We start from the raw sequence: 8,065 nt of genomic DNA on the forward strand, positions 1-8,065 counted from the left end.
TGACCCTAGATAGCTTACCGTTCTAATAACCCAAAGGAGCCTACAGAAATAGATCATACACGCACAGTTAACACAAAAATAATACCTTTAACCAATATCTTGCATGCACAGTTAAGCACTTGTAGCTGTGTAAATAAAACTCTTGTTGACGACCTTGGAAATCTTAAGAATACTCTCCTTCTGATGCACATAATTTACTGCTATCTTTCAAGAATACTTCCTTCTGTAAACGATTATTTTGGGCGCATAAACAGTTCTACACGCTCTGTCAGCCCACATGTAAACTCAAAAACATGAATTTTGGATTTAGTAATCATGACCGTGGTAGCACATTATATAGTGAAAAATAAGTATAAATAGTTAATTACTTTCAATGGTACTTAAGCTAATTACGTACACATGCAGCTCCAGGAACACATCTTCGCCTAATTCTGACTACCATCTTTGACCCTTAAACTCACGACCACAACTCACCATTCCAACACAGCATCAGCTCACTCTTTGCGCCATGAGAAAGAAGAGTAAAAGCATACTTCGATCAGTCTTCATATCATTCAAACATATAAGTTATATACAGAATGACATCCAACCACCTGTGGATTAATCAGCAGAGATTTTTAAGTCAAGTTCAGTGTGTATTGAATGCCCATAGTAGCAACAAAGTTGGGAGAGATAATCACAAATCACTGTCAGATTGATCAACTTTGGTGATTGCCGAGCAGCAACAGAGTTGGTAGAACTAATTTCAAGTGCACTGCCATCAACACATCAAAAATCCATAGACGGCACTCAGGATCAATGCTATAAGATTGGATCGTTGGTAGACTGCAGCCAACATTCCTCAGTTAATAATTAATAAAATATAACTGTACTATTAAAAAAAGATAATTATCCCATTTAGAGACAAAACAATTGTAATCAAATACCTAGGTTTCAAACAAAAGCTACCTGGGAGCTGAGCCATTGCTGAGATTGGAGCCTCGCATGCAAAGGAGATACATACAGAAGAACAAACAATGGCAAGACCTGCCGTGAGAGAAAGCCATTGGCAAGGTGATCGGATCGGACCTAGAGTAGTATACAGGGAGATCCTGCATACACCAATCAGCTAGGTGTGCTATGGTGATAGATGGAGGGGCTAGGGGGTCAGCACCTTGGTCAGGAGCATTGCCAACGCTTTGTGGGAGAACCTAGCCATCATGGTAAAACCTTCGGCCAGATGAGATGCGGCGGAGCAGCACAAAACAGGATAGAGGAAAGAGGTGGCGTCCTGAGGAGTTGCGGCGAACCAACACAAAACAGGATAGAGGAAGGAGGTGGCGTTTCCTGGAAGGAAACGGGAGAGAAGAGGCAACGGGGACTGCTAGTGGATTTAGGTACGATTAGATTGAAAAGATCCAAGACGTTTAAAGAAAAAAAAAGATCGGATCTGTAGCTACCGTCTGATTTTAACTTTTCGGGATTAAACGTGGAGGCTAACCTGGACTCACCAAATTAGGCTCCTATTTTTGCATCTTCTAACCGTGAAAGGTCTATGGGCTTATTTTTTTAGCGAAACTGAGCAAATATTGAGGGGAGAATTCTAAGGGTTAATCTAAACCGTAATAATTCGGCCCCACATAGATGAACGGCTCTTAATTTCTAATTAACGTGGTAATTTTTAGGGAGTCTGTAATTAGTATAGGTATAGAGGTATAGATAGATATAGAGGTATAGAGGTATAGATAGATAGATAGATAGATAGATAGATAGATAGATAGATAGATAGATATAGATAGATATAGATAGATGGTATAATTTTTATGGTAATTTAATAATATATGATTTTAGTGTTTTTTTATTGTAGTTCTATGTTGTGTATTTGTAGTGAAAAAAATTGAAGTTGTTGTAGTGTACATTTAATTACACTGTAGATTGTAGGTTTTGCAGGTAGTCGTCAATATGCCCAATTTTTTCTAATTTGTTAGTTATATATACACTATCACAGATGGCTCCGAAGTTTCATAGTGTGCGACCGAAGGGGAATAAGTACTAGACACAGTTAGGAAGGACAATGTCGTCCTCTAGCTTGGCCACCGGGACACCCCGGAATTAGCGCCTATGATGCCATGGTGGTCGAGTTCTATCAGGAAGGTACGACTCTGAACTTCCCTAAGTGTCATGAGTACGCGAAGTTCCTCGCGTTGGAGGGCATGAGGATATGCATTAGAGCCGAGGAGAACGAGAACAAATAGGGCCAGATGCTTTACTTTGACCCATTGGTGAGCGAGCTTACGAGAGATGAGAAACTCATGGAGACCAATAAGATGTGCTACTTCAGTTTGCAGATGGGAAGAGGGCGCTGGAGGATCCCATAAACTGCGATGCCTTAGAGCATCATGAGGAGGGTCAGAAGAGGGGTCGTAGCCCCAGTAGGGATGACGAAGTGGCCGGTCCCTCTGGCCACTAACTTGCTAGATAGGTAGCGCTACCTATTTTGTATGAACTATTTAACTTTATGCATGTTTTATATTTGAACTATGCATGGTTTGTATAATAACAAGTGTGTGTTAATATCTAGATGGCTCGGCAACGCTAGTTCGTACTAACTGCTTATGTTGCATTATGTCTATGCATCTGTTATGTATGCTTATTTTTGTCAATTTGATGAAAGCAATAAATAGATGCCCATGTGAGACTATGGTTCAGTGAGATGCAAAGAGATAAGAAGTTCTTGATTGATCTTCTGAATGACTACCTCACTAGGACGGTATGTTTAGTTGAATATGTTCTGATTGAGTTACATATGGTGTATATGGTAGTGAGAAAATTGTCTAACTAGCTAGTTTTTCATTCATTTTTGCTCAGTTCATCCCTTATGGGGCAAGGTGTGACTTTTTAGAGAAGTTTTGAGTTCCACTTGATGCCACCATCAAATTCCAGCGCACTCTCATGAAGATGCCTACGGGCCAAAAATTCAATTGTCTTGTCACCAACGAACCAAACCGCACTTATTTTGGTTGCCCTGGTTGGAGACCGTAGCAGCTCTTACGAGATGGAAGCTGGGGAGAGAGCCACGTTCTACCTCGACTACGATCGTTACGAGATCCTGGTCTACTACAGGCCCGCTGGCAGCGACGATGGTTCACTTACTCCAGACTATGACCCTGAGTCCACGCACCGAAAAGTCTAGTTAGATAGTTGTTATAAATGGAAGATCTCATGTTATTACCACCACTATTTATTTGAACTTTTACTTGCATTTGTTACCTCTGGTAGCCTAGTTTGTTGAACTATACCAATAAGTTCATTGATGAACTTAAATGATGTTATTGGGTCTATTTAGTACTATTTAAAGTTGATTTAATTACTGTTCTTAAATAGCATCACTAGTAGAAAAGGGGGCAATGGTCCAGGCCGGGCCAGCCCATTAGTCCCGGTTCAATCCAGAACCGGGACCAATGGGGGCATTGGACCCGGTTCGTGAGCCCCGGGGGCCGGCCGGGCCACGTGGGCCATTGGCCCCGGTTCGTCTGGACCTTTTGGTCCCGGTTGGTGGGACGAACCGGGACCAATGGGCCTCGCTCCTGGCCCACCACCATTGGTCCCGGTTGGTGGCATGAACCGGGACCAAAGGCTGCCCTTTCGTTCCGGTTCAAGCCACCAACCGGGACCAATTAGTTGCCTATATATACCCCTCGCCCGCGAGCAGAGCACTCCCAGTGCTCTGTTTTACATGGCCGGCGTGGGGAGAGCTTTGTGGTGCTCTAGCTCACCTCATATGCACATGAGGTGTTCGATGGAATGCCCGAGCCACACTACTTAAGCTTTCTCCTCTCCAAGCTCGACCTCCAAGCTCCATTTTCCTCAATATTTGTCTAGGTTTAACGGTCCGTCACGTCCCGTCCCCGTCTTCACCGCCGTCGATCGCCCGCGCTGATCTCGTCACCGGCACCACCATGGTGAGCCTTGGTACATGAAAAATCTCTAACAACGATGATGCGAAGGTTCCATACTTGGTACATGAAAACCTGCAGAGAGTCTGGGGGACGAATAGTTTGTATCTGCACATTAAAGAGGAGCACGACCTTGTTGGAACTGATCTATTGTGTGTTCCATTTGAGGAGTTCTTCGCGTTCTTCAATCAAAAGGCCCTCGATAAATTAATGGTGTTTTGCTACTGCCTGTAAGTACTATTTCTGTCATTAAGTCTCTATATATAGCTCGGCTCTTTCATTGCATGTATTTATAATTAATTATCCTCAATATATTATTTTTCGAAAAGGGGGGAATCCCCGGCCTCTGCATCAGAAAGATGCATATGGCCATCTTATTAACAAAATAAAGTAGTGCCAACATGGTTCCAAAGGTCTCCTAAAGTCATTAAAAAAGCACATAAAGCTCACACAGAGCCAAAGAGGGCTAGAAACATCAACTAGCCAAGAAAAGACTGCCACAACCGGCTGGCTAAAACTAGATAGGGATACTAAATGCCTATCCTATTACATGACCGCCATCCAAACCGGTTGAAGATATCCCGAGCTACCATCTCCCAGCGGAAAGACCCAGTAACCAAATGCTCCCTGGCCTCCATCTGGGTGAGTAGCGACCACGAACGGATCAGTGCCGTAGTTCGGAATAAGACCGGTCCCTCCTTCAAGAGGCGCACCTACCGTGGCGAACAGGTCCTTGGCGTACAGGTCCATGGCGTCGCCGGCATACAGGTCACCCTTTGGTGTAGCACCAGCCCCAGGCGACGCGGTCTCTACAACGCCACCTTTCCATGGCCCTCTGAGGTGGCGCCCTTTGTTTCGGCAGACCGTCGAATACTCGGCGTCTAGCCGAGACGAGGAGCCAACCTCCCCGGCCACGCCAATGTGAGCGCGTGTCAGTTTTGTTTGCACAGACGCCGCTCTCTCCAAACCATTACTCCCGCAAGGCATAGCCCCCTGAACAACCCGATGAAGCAACCGGTCATCGAGAAGTCCGAACCGAGCACGACCCATGCCACCCCGACAACAAATACTCCAACGGTGCCAAGACCGACGAGGCACGACGGTCCGAGTTCTACATCGACGAGCTCGCATTGTTGTCATCTTCAAGCAACGCCGCCACGCGGCGACACTCGAGTCTACTCCGACTTCTACATCAACACCGTTCCCCAACATCATCCAAGCTCCGACGATGCGAAGCCACTTCACCGACATCTCCTTCTTCCGATGAAGCTACCCATACCTTGCCGGGCACTGACGAGGCGAAGGCAAGCCACCATGTCCGACACCGACGAGGTGGACACCACAAGCCGGGCACCAACGAGGCGAAGGCCGCCCATCTGTCTGAGCTGACGAGGCCAGACATCTTCATCATCGGACATGGACAAGCCAGGGATGTGGCTAAGCATCGCCGGAGTGACGGATGTACCGCTCCATCCCACCCTTCTATTCCGCGACATCATCACCATCGTCTACACCGAGCACTTGGAGAAGACGAGACTTGAAGACGACGACCATTGCAGCAGCTTAATCGGAGGTGGTCCGCGACTTTGACTCGCGGATGTAATTAATCGGGAGCCTTCCGAGGCCCCGTGAACAAGAACCTCACATCGCCCAAGTCATATCGGCCTCGCTAGCAGGCCATGGAGCGCTTATGTAATGGAAGCTTGTAATTTTGTTTCTCCAATGAGAGATTAATAAAGTGCAAGTTTACCTATGTTTTATTTGTGTACTTAGTACACTGGCACGCCCGCATTATTTATTTCCCCTGGCGCGTAGAGAGATAATAACACGATAACCATCGTCGTTTGTTATTATTTTTCGTGTCAAACAACGTTGTTACCAAAATTGTTCCTACCAACAAAATTCACATCCATAGATTCATTATAATTCTCAATCAAAGTGGACAAAGGCATATCATTAGGATCGGAAGAAACACTCTTATTAGCAAACAATTTCATAAGTTTATCCATCTTTCCACTCAAAATATTAATCTCTTCAATCACATGAACCTTTTACTAGTAGATCTTTCGATGTGCCATTGAGAATAATTAACCATAATATTAGTGTAAGATTTTAGTGTAGTTGTAGTGTAAGACTTTAGTGTAGTTGTTGTGCACAATTTTTTGTGTAAGAGTAATGTAGAATTTTTAGTGTAAGAGTAGTGTAGAATTTTTATTATAATAATAACGTAGAATTTTTTCTAAGAGTACTAGTCGCCAATCCATGCATTCGCACGGGCTAGATTTAGAAAAATGAATAACTTAGAATTTTAAATGATGTTTATTAAATGGAGAATAAAAAAGGTATGAAAGACACTATGTAAGAACTATCCACATGCACATGATCATGTTACACAAAACGATGCTACACAATGGGCAGCTCTACCAATTGGTATATTGTCATAACCCATGGAAATAACGCAAAAATATTTTTCATAAGGATAAAACTACATACGAACATCGACATATATCTTGACTCGTCCATTAGGTGGAACCCACTTGGAGATAGAAGTTCATATATTTTCCCTAGTTTTATCTCAACGTATCAATTTTTCTTGTTTCAGCAATGCACTACTAGGGAAAAGCCTATACACAGAGGTATAGCAGTAGCGCTGGTTAAAATAGGGCGCTACTGCTAATTAGTAGTAGCTCGTTCACGCAAAGCGCGCTATAGCTCAAACTTTAGCAGTAGCGCATGTTCAGAAATAGGCGCTACCACTATAACTCCCACGGCTTAGCCGATAGGCTACACATAGTAGTAGTGATCCACACTGAACCGCGCTACCGCTACTTCCTTTGTAGCAGCGCGTTTTCTTCTAAACTCGCTACTGTTAAAGGATATAAAATTAAATGGAAAGCAAATAGAAAGGTAATTGAAAATGAAAGAAATAGAATAAGGTGAAAGACAAAAAATAAAATGTGAAGAAAAATAAATAAAAAGGGGAAAAAATAGAAAGGAGTAGCAGTAGCGTGTATAGCAGAACGTGCTGTAGCTAATGTAGCAGTATCGCGCTTTCTGGAACGAGCTACTGCTACTTCTGAATTAACTACCCGCCGGCTCAAATTTTTGCTAAGTCCTCCATTCCCCCCTTTCCCCTACTCCTCTGTCGCCGCCGCCCGATCCTGCGCTGACCGCCGCTGCCCGCCCTCAACATCAGCGCCGCCGCCCGCCGCCACTCTCGACCTCACCGTCGCCGCCCTCGACCTCACCGCCGCCGCCCGAGCCCGCCCAGCACCGTCGCCTCCGATCCTGAGCCCGCCCTCGCAGCCCCTACCTCTCCATCGCCGAGCACCTCCCCGCCACCCTCTCTCCCCTCTATGTAAGCCCCCCACCCCTCCCCCACCCCCTTTCTCTCTGCTTAGTTAGTACTAGATGTTTTTTAGTAGTAGTAGTAGATGTTAATTTAGGGTTCATAAATAATGATTTTTACTAGTTGAACTAGTTTAGTTTTAGTTGAACTAGTTTAGTTTTAGTTGAACTGGTTTAGTAAGTAAATTAATAAACTAGTTGAACTAGTTGAATTAATAGAACTAATGTATTTTTAGTAAGTAAATTAATAAACTAGTTGAACTAGTTTAGTATTAGTTGAACTAGTTTAGTAAGTAAATTAATATAACTAGTTGAACTACTTTATTTTTAGAAAGAACTAGTTTTTTCTATTTATAGTAAGTTTATATATAGTAAGAACTAGTTGAATTAATAGAACTAGTTGAACATGTCATATTTGTTGTTATTTTTTTAGTTTAAGCAATTATTCGGGATGTATTAGTGATAACTTATAGGGTTTTTGCTTTTGCAGAAATCAAGGAGCCCCTCCATCATCCCCGCCGTCGTCCCCGTCACTGACCCCCACCGACCTCGAGGTGAGACTTGCCAAATCTCCATGTATATCTTGTGTTGCTCATAAAGGATATGTGGTTGCCCAAGTGGCCGGTCATGTTCAGGTTACACCTCCGAGTGGCCTATGTTTTGCCAGAGTGTTGATTAATTTCTGTTCCAGCAAATTTTAGGTGCTCGATATGTCCTTTTTAGCAAAGGTCATGCCGGATTTTTCCATGAATTCTGGCATGACTTGTGCTAGAATATGTACA

This window comes from Triticum aestivum, chromosome 6B (assembly GCF_018294505.1).
Source record: "Triticum aestivum cultivar Chinese Spring chromosome 6B, IWGSC CS RefSeq v2.1, whole genome shotgun sequence".
In the NCBI taxonomy this organism is placed as follows: Eukaryota; Viridiplantae; Streptophyta; class Magnoliopsida; order Poales; family Poaceae; genus Triticum; species Triticum aestivum.